Genomic DNA, 15,702 nt, shown 5'->3' on the forward strand with positions numbered 1-15,702 from the left:
TAATAATAATAAGGTGAACTTACAGTGTTGATGTTACAAACAGAATCGATGGATGGCACTTACTAATCCTTGAGACCATTCAGTAACGCAGTACTTTTTGCTTTATATTCAAAGTATTTTCTGTAACTAATATCATATTTTCTATATGAAATATCGTTCTGTTTTATAATAATAATAATAATAATAATAATAATAATAATAATAATAATAATAATAATAATAATAGAAATAGAGCCATTATTATTATGTCAATGTTTCACTTAAAAATTTATATAAAAGAATTTTTAATTTTCTATTCATACGACAAATCAAAAGATCTATTATTACACTGCATTTCTTTTTCAACAAGTGTGCATTATTGCTGAAGATCAATTATTAACTTTATTATCATCCAAACTGTGTTGAAATTCGTGTAAAGCATGCTTTCCAGGCAAAGCTTGTAAAGCAATATCCTAAAAAACTTAATAAAAAAAAATCATAAATGAACAAAGGGACTATTGAGGATTTAATACCATTGTACTCAAGTCTTCTTGAACCCTTTATCTTCTTGCGCTTTGTATTTTGAAAAGCCAATTTCAGAAATAAAGTTCCACAATTTTCAAAAGGGAAGCAAGCATACCATTACAACAATATAAAATTTGATACATGACGCGGAAGCATGTGAATACGCTGTTTTGATTGAAAATACAAAAACAATGATAAACAATAATCCTACTATTTTTACATGTTAGCGTTCACAATGGTTCTGATTTTATGCCTAAACTGCGTGTGCGTCTGTGTGTGTATATGTGTGTGTCTGTGTCCATATTCTACAAAATCTACTGATCACTTTTTACCAGGCGCGTATGTAATTGTAACAAACACAATGCCCTCTTAACTTCTCGAATTCTTCGCAATTCTTTTGAATACGTTTGTCACTACAAACCTCAAGATCCAGATGCAAGAAATATGAAGCAATTACGATGTCCGGTAGCGGGAATCGAACACCCTCCCACACACATATATATACATATGTATATGTATGTGTATGTGTATGTGTATATATATATATATATATATATATATGGTTAAGAATAATATCTTCAATTGGACATTGTTTAATTTCTTCGACCACCTGACAGGTTAAAAAGTTTCTGCTCTAAAGTTTGGAGTCTCTTTAAAGCTTCCTCGGATCCTTTGGTTTTCGAAATTAAAGTTGAATGTATTGTGTGGATTTGAAGTAATGTAATAAGTCAAATCGGCAGTATACTGGAAAAATTATTTCGATGCAAAATTGATATCAATAGTCGTTCTCTCTCTCTCTCTCTCTCTCTCTCTCTCTCTCTCTCTATATATATATATATATATATATATATATATATATATATATATATATATATACTGTATATATACACACACACACACACACAATTCACGGCCTACCATGTATATACTTAACAGTTGAACACCAAACGAACACCATATGCAGAAAACTTTCACAACGTTAACCGCTTCAAACCATTGCCTAAAAGGCTCATCAGTAGCCGTTTAGCCGAACTATGCACACTGCGGCTCTCACCTCTGTCTTTTGCATGAACTCTCATGCCCTTTCTAGTGCTTCCTCTTCTCTTTCCTCTTAACACTTTTCAATAAACATTACAATTTATCAACAAGACAAAACCTTCACATGACACACTGAGCCATTTTTTCGTCTAAGCTAAGGTTTTACCATTTCTGTATATCTCCATATTTCTCACTCTTTCAGTTATTCTTGCGGACACATATATTTTAAAAAAATAACAGCTCATCTCAGTACATTTAACGTTATGTCTCTACCTTCACATTCAACATCCAAACCTCACTTCCATAAGGAAGAGACAGCTCAACAAGAGCTTCATACATTGCCACCTTCACTTCCACAAACACTTCTGAGAAACAGTCAGCAGGCGTTAAAAATTACCCTAAACTTCTGAACAAAAAGATAAGCCTTCCTTCAGAGACTAAGACTACTTCACGCACCTTCAAGGAAGCCCTATCAACATCATAAACATCTCAAATACATTTAATGTTATAATGTAATAATACCTCAAGAACCTTGCACACCTGTAACATGTATTTTCTTCCTAAATCTCTGCACACGAAATTCTCAAACAACAGGAAAAAACAATAAATAAAACTGAAATATTATCAATACAGGCCGATAAAATTACAAACATTTAAAGCAAATGATCTATCTTATCAACATCAACCGTCCTTAGTAACTTTTTCTATCTCGGAAATTGTGAAGCAATGTGCAATAACTTCTACCTATCAAACATTACCTTAACACATATAAACTAAATGACACTCTCTATTTGGAGAGAGAGAGAGAGAGAGAGAGAGAGAGAGAGAGAGAGAGAGAGAGAGAGAGAGATTACAAACTACAATTACTTCCACCATCGATATTAAAACAGAACCACCTATTGAGAGAGAGAGAGAGAGAGAGAGAGAGAGAGAGAGAGAGAGAGAGAGAGAGAGAGAGGTGTTATAAACTACAATTTTCACAGCCTCCATCATCGTTATTAGAACAAAACCGCCTATTGACCTACAGTCCTTTCTTCCATGAAATGTTCAGTTCAGTCGTCATCAAAGTCACCGGCCCGATCACATATTAAGGATCTTCTGAGAACTGAACTCGAGATCTTCTTCATATAATCCACTCCTCCTCCCCTTTTCTGGATTTTCATTTCCCGAGTAGCCTCGTCGATTGCTCTGGCCAACGTGCTTTATAATCGGCTTACGACCTCTTCATTCGACGGGTTCCCTAATCCCAGCAGTGCCCTTCATAAAGGATTTCACGGTTTCTTTCGGAAGTTTCCCCCCCCAAACTATCTATCTATCTATCTCTCTATCTATCACCTGTGCTTATTTCCATTTCGATCAACGTCCAGGTTTTCAGTAACCACACTCACATTTTATAGATTGATAGATAGATAACTATATTAGCGTGTGTGTATAACATACACGTACGGAAGTACAAAATAAAAGTATTAATGTCTACATAACAAATGCACTTCCTCATAATTTCTATAAATACAAAAAAACATATAAAATCATCGTTCATTCCCAGGGCCTATACAGGAAACGCAACAATATACCAACAATATAGTTTATGATCACTACTACTATTACTACTACTGTTAATACTACTAATTAGTGAGGATAATGATCATATTATGAGCACAATCCTGCCCTAACCACAACCGCAGTAATACTATCAAGGTCAACTAATTAATTTACTAATGGTCACACTGTCATCTCAAAAAAATACCTCCGTGCATCCACTGTATCTCACGATGCAAAAGGCATCCCCATAAAACTCAAAGCCGCCCCCCCTCACCCATCCCCCTTACTTTTAAAACAAAAAAAAGCCATATGCAGGTCTTTAACCTGTCAAATAGCGTCAGTTTCTTAATTACTTTCGGTCTCGTCCTTTAATGAAGTTATAATTGAGCCATCCCTCAGATTGGCTTCATTCGAGACAAACTTATCTCAAGAGGAGGAGGAGGAGGAGGAGGAGGAGGAGGAGGAGGAGGAGGAGGAGGAGGACGCTTCCAAGAAGAAATCTTAAGACTCTCGCCCCCCTTTTTACAGCGGCTGTAAACTTTGGTTTCCTAATTCAGCAGATGCAAGAAAACCATAAAAATATTATGTACGCCATGCTTTCCGTGGTTGCGATAACAGGTACATCAAAAGCAGCAGCCCCCACTATCTCTATCTCTCTCTCTCTCTCTCTCTCTCTCTCTCTCTCTCTCTCTCTCTCTCTCTCTCTCTCATATACACATGCTCGTTTTCTTTCCTTTCCACTTTCCATCCCCCTTTAGGGAAAGGCAGTGTCTCCTTATCGTTAAATGCATTTTTTTCCTCATTGATTTTCCTAGACTCTAGAATCACCTGAGTGCTACTGGATCTTTTAGTTCTCTTAATCGTTTAGAATTCTTTCAAATGTGTCCATATTCATGACTGAAATTAGTTCGAACACAGCTTGAAACATGTTTTCGTTCTCATGAAACCTCGATTTCTCTCGCAAAACACAGAATGGTAAAAATTTACGTTACCGATCTAAGTCTTCTCCCAGACGATGACTTTCTTACCTGAAAAAAGATATAAAATTTTTTTTAGACATTTTTTCAAACAAGGGTAAAACTTTACTTGAAAAGAAAACATCAATAAAATGTCCAGGAACAGACGGGCAATGCATTTTTGAAAGTGATGTAAAGTTAACTATACGGTTAAGATTAGGAAGACCTAAATATGTACTGGCTTTAATTAAAGATTTCTCATTTACCAGTATCCAAAATGAGCTGAAATAAAATTCAACATGCCATAAAGGGTCTATACATCCGTAACCGCCATTAGAATTTATAGTTCTATAATTGTTATGAAGCTTACGACATATGAGATTATGTTATACTTCATATCATTTACAAATTGAATGTATATATGTATTTTAAATTGAAAAAACATGGATCTAGATTCTAGACCCATTCAGACTTCGTTCATAAGTCTATCCAAGTCTTCCTTGGCAAACAGTAAAACTTTCAGCAAAAATGTAACTGAAATCCATTCAAAATTCTTAAATTTTTAATATACCTTGTGGAAAGAGGCTTTAGGTGAATACGTTCACATTCCAACTTGCTTGAAGGATGTTTAAGCAAAGATACAATGACTGATTACTCAAAGCAACATTATCATAATCCTTGATGTTAACCGCTTAATCAAGCTCGAGAGAGAGAGAGAGAGAGAGAGAGAGAGAGAGAGAGAGAGAGAGAGAGAGAGAGAGACTGTAAACGTGAAATAACGAGATATAATTCATCGAAACAGCACGGACTGATTACATGAGGCAGTTCCCCAAGGAGGCAATTTGCAGCACAACTGCACTAATCGCAGATTAAACCTCCTTTCTCTCTCTCTCTCTCTCTCTCTCTCTCTCTCTCTCTCTCTCTCTTTACGACGAGGATTTACTAGAGAGAGAGTTCAAGTACTCTACTTGATTACCTTTAGTCCTATTTCAATTAAGCCCTCGTTCCACAAATTTCCTTTTCGCGACAAATCTTGCCGGGTTGGGATAAAGTTTGAAAGTTTTTCTTTCCCTTTTTTCTTTATTTTTTCTTTTAGATAATTTTTTGGGATGCAGAGGCCGGTGCGAGGGGAATTCTGATGATTCTATCCGACACAAGACTGGTTTAAAAATCATTTTTTTTTTAAATCGCAAGGCTAGACAAATTATTATTATTATTATTACTATTATTATTATTTAGGATGTGAACCCTATACATGTATAACAAGCCAACAGGTGCCACTAACTTGAAATTCAAGCCTCCAAAGAATATGGTGTCCATTAGAAAGAAGTAACAGAAGGTAATAGTAATTACAGAAAGAAGAGATCAGTTATTATAAAAGAGAAAATAAATGAAGAAAATAAATATATAGATAAAAAGGATTGATAAATTAAGAGGTCGTGGGGAAGGGAAGCCTAACACTCCAATCGGGAGCTGGTCTTGCCCAGACCAGATGGAAGCGAGAACGGCTTTATCAAGACAACCCCCGGCCTCCTGAAATAAGGAAGTTCAAATGAATCTGGGAGAACGGAAGGAGGGAAAGCATTCTGAAGCCTGACAAGAAGGTGGGATACCGATCAGACAAACAAACAAACAACCTCCATCACTACCACTACCGTCCGATACTATTCAACAAGGCCTTCTTCCCTTAAGGCCAGACTATCATCCGACCAGCAGCTGTCGCGTGGGCATGATATAACTGTTGCACGGCATGCGTGGTGGGTATTAAAGAATTTCCTAGATAAAACTTTAAGTTACTCCCGAACCATAATAACCTCGGGAGGATGAATATGTAAGCAACCATTCCGGGGGAGATATAAAATAGGTTATAAACATCGCGGACGACACTTTCCCTTAATAGAAATACCTCAGCAGACGGCATCCTGAAAAATAAATTTCCTCGGGACGTAATCTACGAACGCGTGGTACGGAGGACAAAATCTCTCTCTCTCTCTCTCCTCTCTCTCTCTCTCTCTCTCTCTCTCTCTCTCTCAAACATACTTTCTCTCGCTTTCTTTCTATTACAATTATTTCTTTCTCTCTTTCTTTCTCTCCCCAACACTCATACTTTCTCTTGCTTTTTTCCTATTACCAACACAATTATCTCTCTCTCTCTCTCTCTCTCTCTCTCTCTCTCTCTCTCTCTCTCTAACACACTTTCTCTCGCTTTCGTTTTATTACAATTACTTCTCTCTCTCTTTCTTTCTCTCTCCAACACAAGTTTTCTCTTGCTTTCTTTCTATTACCAAAACAATTATTTCTCTCTCTCTCTCTCTAACACATACTTTCTCTCGCTTTCTTTCTATTACCAACACAATTATTTCTCTCTCTCTCTCTCTCTCTCTCTCTCTCTCTCTCTCTCTTCTCTCTCTTGCTTTCTTTCTATTACAATTATTTATCTATCTTTCTTTCTCTCTCAACACTCACACTTTCTCTTTCTACTACAAAATTTATTTCTCTTTCATTCTCTCTCCAACACTCGTACTTTCTCTCACTTTCTTTCTATTACCAACACAATTATTTCTCTCTCGCTCTCCAACACATACTTTCTCTGGCTTTCTTTCTATTACTAACACAAGTACTCTCTCTCTCTCTCTCTCTCTCTCTCTCTCTCTCTCTCTCTCTCTCTTCTCACATACACAAACACATAAATGCTCCCTCTCTCCCTCTTAATATCATTTCTGGTGCTCCAGTTTCCAATAATTTGTCTACTATCGAATTATCGATTTCCTGCCTGTTTTTTATTCATAAATAGAGGACATTTCTTAAGTTAACCACGACAATCTCTCTCTCTCTCTCTCTCTCTCTCTCTCTCTCTCTCTCTCTCTCTCTCTCTCTCTCTCATGAGATCCACACACTTTATATATATATATATATATATATATATATATATATATATATATATATATATATATATATATATATACTGTATATGTTTTAACAACTGACGTGTTCATTTAATCGGATAAAAGCAGGGGATTGCAAGTGAGACTGACGAGCTTACCTTAAAATAAAATACTAAAACCAGCAACAAACCCTCGCGTTTTGGTGCAAGCGACAATGGCCCTACAATGAGAACAAAAAGCCAAATAAAGAGGAAAAAATGAGGAACGAATATTCAACACACGCCTTTTTCTTTTATTCTATCCTTCAGATCAGGGCAAGATAAGGGCATTTAAAGGGCACATAGCTACCCATTTCTTTCGTCCTTCTTTAAATAATAAAAAAAGAAAAAAAAAAGGAAAGTCTTCGTTGCCTTATGAATATACAATGTGATCTTCCGACCACGTCGTCCATTTTCCTCCGCCGTGAGGCAGTTTCCTTTTCCTTCTCTTTCTCCTTCTCCTCCTCCTCCCCCTCACCCTTCCTTCCACCCCTCATAATTTCATCCCTTCATAATCGACCCAATATCCTGATAACCCTCGCTGTTTGGTTCTCTCAGTCGCCACCTCAAGCTGTCCTTTGAAGAACCAAAATATAAACACACACACACACACACACCATATATATATATATATATATATATATATATATATATGATTTTATATATATATATATATATATATATATATATGTATGTTATATATATATATATATATATATATATATATATATATATATATATATATATATATTGTATATATGTGTGTGTGTGCTTTAATGTCCCTGATTGTTTTTATGTGTCCTTGAATTTGTACGAGGGTAGATAAAGAGTTTTAACTATTCATCAAACCCATCCATGCCTCCTTGCAAAGGACTATCTGCTATTCTTAAAATAATTTCTTTTCTATTGAGCAACAAACATTTAGAAAATTTAAATAATATTTTTCCAAAATTCAGAATACCAATAAACACATGACACTACGATAAACATTTTTACCGATTACCTCTGAAACAGTCTAATCCAATGACGACTATTCCTCAACTGAAAGTGCTATATCCCTTGCCATCATTATTCTATACCTTGTATCCCACACTATTCTACACTACCCAATTTGAGCACCAATATACGTGTATATATATAAATTTCTTCCCTCTTCCTTATCTCTCCCACCAATTTTCTGTGTTTCGTCACATCTTGCCTTTTTCTTTGGAACCAAACGTTTTTTTTGCCTATTCCTCTGAGCCTGCTTTATATAAATATATATATATATATATATATATATATATATATATATATATATTACCCCTCCCTCCTCCCGTCTCCCTCACAAACCCTCCTGCACTAGCTGCTATTCTTAAAATAGCTCCCACTCACATGACACACCCATTTCCCATTCCCCTGAAAGTGCCATCCCATCCACATTATTCTAACCTTGGTTCCCACACAGAACACTAACCAATTTGAGATTGTCGTGTGTATATATCAAAAATCTTACCAATTTTCTGTGTCCAAGACGTTTCTTTATCTACTCGAGCCTGCTAGGCTTCCCTCCCCCAGGCTGACTTAGAGAGAGAGAGATCCACTATTCTAACTTGAGGTTGGGAAGAGAGAGAGAGAGAGAGAGAGAGATAGAGAGAGAGAGAGAGAGAGAATGAAACCACATCGACAAGCAGGAGAGAGAGAGAGAGAGAGAGAGAGAGAGAGAGAGATGAGGCATCAAAAGACTTACAACACGACCAGTGCAAATCCTTCAGAGTGAGATATAAAACATAAATGGCAGAAGCTAAACACATGATCGAGGAGAGGACGGGTCAAATCATCATTGGAAACACGTCTTGACGGTTAGTGGTACAGCCACTGAGTGCCTGGCCTCAAGTCGCCTAATTACCCAGACGTCACCTTCATTTCCCTTAACGGGGCAGAAAGCATGTTGAATACGTAATCTGAAGATGTCACACTTGTGCACCTGAGGTCGTCACACTGCTAGTGTGTCGTGCGTCTGGAAAGCAGTCTGAGAGAATACAGAAATGATGGTTAGACCTCGAACATCTTTGGAAAGGGATTACAGAACTATAGCTAATTCAAGTAAGCGGATATTTACTATAATTCAAGAAGTACAGAATCATACTGAATTTCAAGGTAGAGGAATCGTTTGTATATTTATCTATCTATTAATTAATCAGATCAACTATTAAACAATTAGAACAGGTTTTTACAAACAACGACTTGCAGCATTAAAATCATTTCAACAAGACAATAAAACAAAGAAATGACTATTGACACCATGAATTTAGCACTGAATTAACTTAAAACTTCCGGTACACCAAGCTGAAATTGCCTTAAAGCCAGGAAACGTAGCGCTAAAATAATTTTAAACTTGAGGATACAGCGCTACAAACTTAATTTTACAAACTTGACCTTAAGCTGGGAAATATTAAATAGAAATGACTTTAAACTTAGGTTTTGCGTTGAAATTACTTTAATCTGGGGAGACACAGCTCTAACATATTGATAGGCAGCACTAAATTGACTTTAATTTAATTAAAACTCTGAAACGCAGCATTAAAATCATTGTAACTTGTTGGACACAGCACTGAAGTGACTTTCGGCTGTGCAGGACACAAGGCTGCAACTGCTCATATTAACTTACGACAGGAAGGAGAAAAAGAGAAAAAAAAATGAGGCAAAGAATTTCGAAGAGAGAAAACGAAGAGAAGAAGAAAAGGAAAAAGTTAGAAGATTGAGCTGAGTCGCTGTTGCTGCTTTAAAGTTCCAGGGCATGAATGGAAGAAGAAGAAGAAGAAGAAGAAGAAGAAGAAGAAGAAGAAGAGGATTGGAGTTAACTCCTGTTGGTGTTTCAAGTTCCAAGCCATTCGGACGAGGAGGAGGAGGAGGAGGAGGAGGAGGAGGAGGAAGAGAAGTCCTGAAGTAGCTGCTGCTGTTGGTGTTTAACATTCACCTGTCACTCTCCAATAAAGATTATACGACCACTTTATACTCGACTTTATTGGCCATAAGTAACCGTCAGGATAAGAGGAAACCGACTTCATCATCAGGCTTCGCGCCCACCCGGACTAGGCGATGTCTTTTCTTCTTTCCTCTTTTATTTTTTTTTGAAACACCCTGTACCTTCTTTTAGAGCCTCAATTTATTTCTATAATCACCAACGCCCTTCATCGTCTAACTGACCTTTATTCTATTTTTTTTTTCTTTTTCCTCTTATCTTTATCTAATTCTCCTCTTCTCAACATCCTTGTACACCCCCATCAACCAGCCTCTTTTCATATTTCCCTCGAACGACAAGCTTTGGAACTTTCTGTCGCCTTCCGTTTTCCCTGGACTTCTATAACCTCACACCCTCCAAAAAGCAAGTCTATCGCTTCCTTTGTAGCGAAGCCTCTCCCCCCCAACTCTATTTTACTTAAGGTATTCTATTCCTTTTTATCAGTCAATATTTTTTTTATTAATCTTCGATGTATTTTCGTCCTGTTTAACGTAATTATTTCATCTTAAATGCACTCGCTTCATTTCCAAAATATTTATTTAATCTCAAATACAATTCTTTAAATACTATATATTCTCGTTTCCAATTCAAAATGTAGACTGAATTAATTTTCCTCACCTTTAGCAAATTTACTTCATCTATCACAAAATTTCTTCAGTTCCAATCACCTCAATTACAACAGAGAACTCTGTACCATTTTCAGTGAATTTTCCCAGATTTTTACTCATTTGTTTCTATTCCAATAACTTCAGTTTATCCTTATACATAATAATCCTCTCCTTCTCTTAAGAATACATTCGGCCACTCAAGTCTTTCCTGCTCTTTATCTTCCACAAATCTCCACCATCTCCAGCCTCCTTTATCATAGTTCTCATCAAAGTAGGTCTGGAATTTCAAAGAGGCCCTTTGCATCAGAGGGCGCTGGAGGTGATGATGATGAATAAATTGATTTGATATCCATATGCTTCTGTACTCGACTTCATAATCCACTTCACATTAGGCGTAGCCTACATGAGCAAGTTACCTAGGTGGATGTGCACGCAAACCGGCTCCTTACTGGCTGAAAATGTCGTAGTTGTAAGGAGCAATTTTGAACTCTGAATACGCGGAATTAAAATTTAGGGCGCTGAATGGCTATTATTATTATTATTATTATTATTATTATTATTATTATTATTATTATTATTATTAATCAGAAGATGAGCCCTACTCACATGGAACAAGCCCGCAGGGGCCACTGACTTGAAATTCAATAATTGCAAAGAATATGGTGTTCATTAGGAAGAAGTAACAGAAAGTAGTGGGAAATACAGAAAGAACAGATTACTTATTATAAAAGTAAAAAATAAATTAACAAATAAATAGAAAAAATATCGGTAAATTATTAAAATACAATAATTGTATTACGAATAACCCAAAGGAATGATCAAATAATGCCAGAAAGAATGTATCAGCCTCCTGAAAGAAGTAAGGTTTCAAGAGGTTACAGGTATCATGGGAAACAGGAAACAGTACATTTGCCCACTTCAAATTCCGTTACATGTTGACTACAAAGTGATGTTATATGAAGACTGTAATGTGCGGTAACATGTCGACTACTAAGTTCCGTTCCACGTTAACAACACAGCGACGTTCCATGACAGGTGCAATGTGCGGCAATATGTCGACTACAAAGTTCCGTTATATGTCGACAACAGAGCGCCGTTACAGAATAATTGCAATGCGCTGTAACCTGTCGACTACAATGGCAAGATAGAGAAAAAAAACCACCTCTGCTACCTGAAACATGGGACAAACAAAGCAAAAAAAGCGAAACAATCCTTTCATTTTCTTCGCATGCACGTCTCTCTCTCTCTCTCTCTCTCTCTCTCTCTCTCTCTCTCTCTTCACATACACATGTACACACAAACAAATTTCTATCCTATGAAATCAACAGTCTTTATATTAGGATTTTGGTTAACAAAAACAATAATAATAATTTTACTTTTAAATGCCATTAAAATTAACCAAAAGACCAAGAGCAAACTATTAGGATAAGGACTCTGTACAATCGTTTTGAAGCACATTCGAATACATGTATTACCTTCATACATGAAAGCAATTTATGTATTCGACTGTGCTCCATAAAAATTTTAATGTGGATACTGTCAGATAATAATAATAAATAAAATAGTACAAAACACTCACGTAAATCACTATACATACACATGTCTGGAAATGTATATACTGCGTTTTTCTCAAACGTCCAACATGAACATATTAAAGAAAAATGTCCTGACCTCAAAAATAACGAGGCTCACAAGACCACCATTACATTATAATGAAACTCCTCCCAAGCTGTCCTTCGACCAATAACTTTATCAAGATATTAAATAGAAAGAGGAATTTTTGACGCATACATTTACATTTATCTGTAGGTTTATTTACACTTTCGTCAATATTTTAAAACTATGCCTATGTGCTATTTCACTTTTATTTAGCAAATGGGTGGATGTTTTGGCTTGTTGCACGTGTAATAATAATAATAATAATAATAATAATAATAATAATAATAATAATAATAATAATAATAAATGTTTTGATACTGCTCTTGTTATCGCCATGCCCGTTGCCCATTTAACTCCACATCCTTATGTTTTTGCCCATATGCCTCTCCCCCCGCCCCCAAGGCACAGACCATAATCACCTCTCCCCAACCCTCACCCCTCTTCCTCCGAGAGGGGGGGGAGGAGGAGGGCAGCTCCGCGTTACGTATCGTGTTTAACGACGTTTCCGAAACTTTGCTCGTCCTCCGAAATTAAATTTCAACTCCTGATGTGAGTAAGGAGGAGTAGGAGGAGGAGGAGGAGGTGGAAGAGGAAGCCTTGGAGGAGGAGGAGAAGGAGGAGGAGGAGGAGGAGGAAGATATTTACAGCAGAGGAGAATCTTTTATGGGGAGACAATGTTTATGTATTTCCCGAGACATTCTCCTCTTGAAACTTGCGCTTCCTCCCAGCTTCTCTTCCTCTCCCTTCTACTTCGCTTCTCCTTCCGCCTTGTTTCCCATAGACTCTTGTCCTACTACTACTATTACTACTACTACTACTGCCACCACTGCTATTACTACCACTACTTTTCTTTGTCGCAGATAATATTTTTTATGTTGTTACAACTGCGCTCACATTCATGCAAAACTCACTAAAAAAAACTAATTTTTATGCAATTTTGACCATTTAAAAAAGGGAAAAAACAGCACAAAGGAGTATAATACATTACTAAATATATAAATAGATAGATAGATAAATGCATAGATGGATAGATAATAAATAAATAACGATAAAACTTAAGTAGATAAGTAAATAGATACACAGACAGGCAGACAGATAGGTAGATAGATATATAATAAATACATAACGATAAAACTAAGACACGAATCGTACCCTAACTCACCCATCAGGTTAAAGAACAGAAAAAAATTTCTTTCACGCGAAAAACAAAAACAAGAAGATTAATTCCACCCGCTGAATCCATCTGAAAATGAGTAGTGAAAAATCCTTGCATCCCTCGAGAGGGAAGATGAAGGAAAAATGACTCTATATCAGCAAATAACAATTCAATCCAATCAAAGGCATCTGAGAAAGAACAGTCTAATAGATCCTTCTGAATGAAATTAATTAAATTTAATTTGCTCTTTTAAAATAAAGTAGAAAAAATTGGTCCTCGAAATTTGCAACGCCTTTGAAAACCAAAATAATAAACAAACAACCGATTAGGATAAACTATCTGGGTTCATTTCCAAGATGAGAGAGAGAGAGAGAGAGAGAGAGAGAGAGAGAGAGAGAGAGAGAGAGAGAGAGAGAGAGAGAGAGAGAGAGAGAGAGAGGAAAAACAATTCAAAATTCAAAGCGATATCAACATGAATAACAACAACCATAGCGGCGGATAACGCGAACAAATCTCCCTTGAGGAAACTCAAGGCAGCGAACTTACGAAAGCAAGAGATGGCATAAGAAGGCACAAGAGACGACACAATGGAATTACACCCATGTTAAGTCTCTACTGCTGAGGCAGCAGGAATCCTGTTGGTGGGCCGTCAGCCAATAGGCAGATGGGTTCCAGAAATGAGATGAGAGAGAGAGAGAGAGAGAGAGAGAGAGAGAGAGAGAGAGAGAGAGAGAGAGAGATGCGCTGCGTGCATACTTAAAGAGATGGCATTCCTGGCGTGAGGGATCCCTGCCAATATGACACACTCTATCACTCTACTGAATTCTTTGAAGGACGAGCTTATCGAAGACATAGCAGAATTTAATATGGTAGACGATACATCAATAATAAATCATAAAGGGAATTGATACTTCAAACACCATGATATACAGATTCTACTTTTATTTCAATTAATGTTTGCTAAAGTATAGTTATGAAGAAAAACAACATTCACAAGTCTGCAGTATTTTGGAAGTAAAGTTTGAAGCCACATTTTTTCAACATAAGTTGGATGGTTTTCTAGGTTAAAGCAATGATACGTTTCTCAGCACCATAAAACTGCGTTCTGGTTTATTATCTATAACACTACAACTGAAGTACTATAAACTTTTGGCTACATTTATTATATATATGAAATAGAAAGAAAATTGCGTCCAAAAATCTGTTCCATTTGGAACTACTAAAATCGAAAGAAAGTTATCACAAACAGATTACAACAAATACATTAGGAAATGACTGTTTTTCTAGGAGAAAAAAAAAACAAATTACAACACCAGTTCAATATGCAATAATCTTATGACTCTCAAGTATAATTTAGCCATCTCATAAATCAACGATTCATCTCAATATATGATAAGGTCCAAAGACTTTACTTAAAAATGAAATATCCAATGACTCTGCTAAAAACATTTGTAGCTAAGCAATGACTACGCTAATTAATACATAGCCATCCTATGACAGGAAAGAAATAAGATTTATTCAAAGGTTCGGCTAAGAGATCCTCTTTTATTCAATGATCCATTACCTCACATTAGAGAATATGTGATCCACGCAAGTCCCCAGAAGCGATCTCATCCCTCATAAACGAATTGTGTACGAATTTAACTGAGCAATAACTCAGGGAAGCATTTAAGCGCCGAAGGCCAGTAATGTGAATGCAGCATTCGTAAACACCCTTGGGTGCGTCATAACTCGCCATACGTCAATGTACAAACGAAATCTGCAAAATTCATATCGAGTTCGCTTTCCCTCTCGGCATGAAAGGACACGGCTCCTCCCCAATTCATCAGGAAAGTAAGTTATCTCTCTCCCTAACTAAAAAAAAAAAAATATTGTTAATGATAAAATTCCATTTCAGCAATTAGTCAATATTCCCCCTCAGCACAATGGTTCAGTTCCCTTCCCTTTCAACATGATAATAAATAAAAGAGTTCCCTTCATTTTGGATCCCCCTGTAGATTACGTTTCCAGCCATATGTTAAATTCATAACATCCATTAAACAAACTTTTACAAATACTTGCCAGAGCGCCTAATTTACCCATCTAAGCCATAAACAAAACATGAAACACCAAAGTTAAATGAAAATCATAGGCACGACTCAAAAACCCTTGTACGTTTTCCTAAAGTGGAATATATCAAAATGTTCTTGCCTCAAGTTCCCTTAACTTTTGGCTTCTTCAAGACCCAATTTTCCCCAAAAATGAGCATCGTTTAAGGAGCTTCAAACCACCATTCCTCCCTACAAACCTACATAGAATTTCTGCCAGTCTTC

This window comes from Macrobrachium rosenbergii, chromosome 55 (assembly GCF_040412425.1).
Source record: "Macrobrachium rosenbergii isolate ZJJX-2024 chromosome 55, ASM4041242v1, whole genome shotgun sequence".
NCBI classification, from domain to species: Eukaryota; Metazoa; Arthropoda; class Malacostraca; order Decapoda; family Palaemonidae; genus Macrobrachium; species Macrobrachium rosenbergii.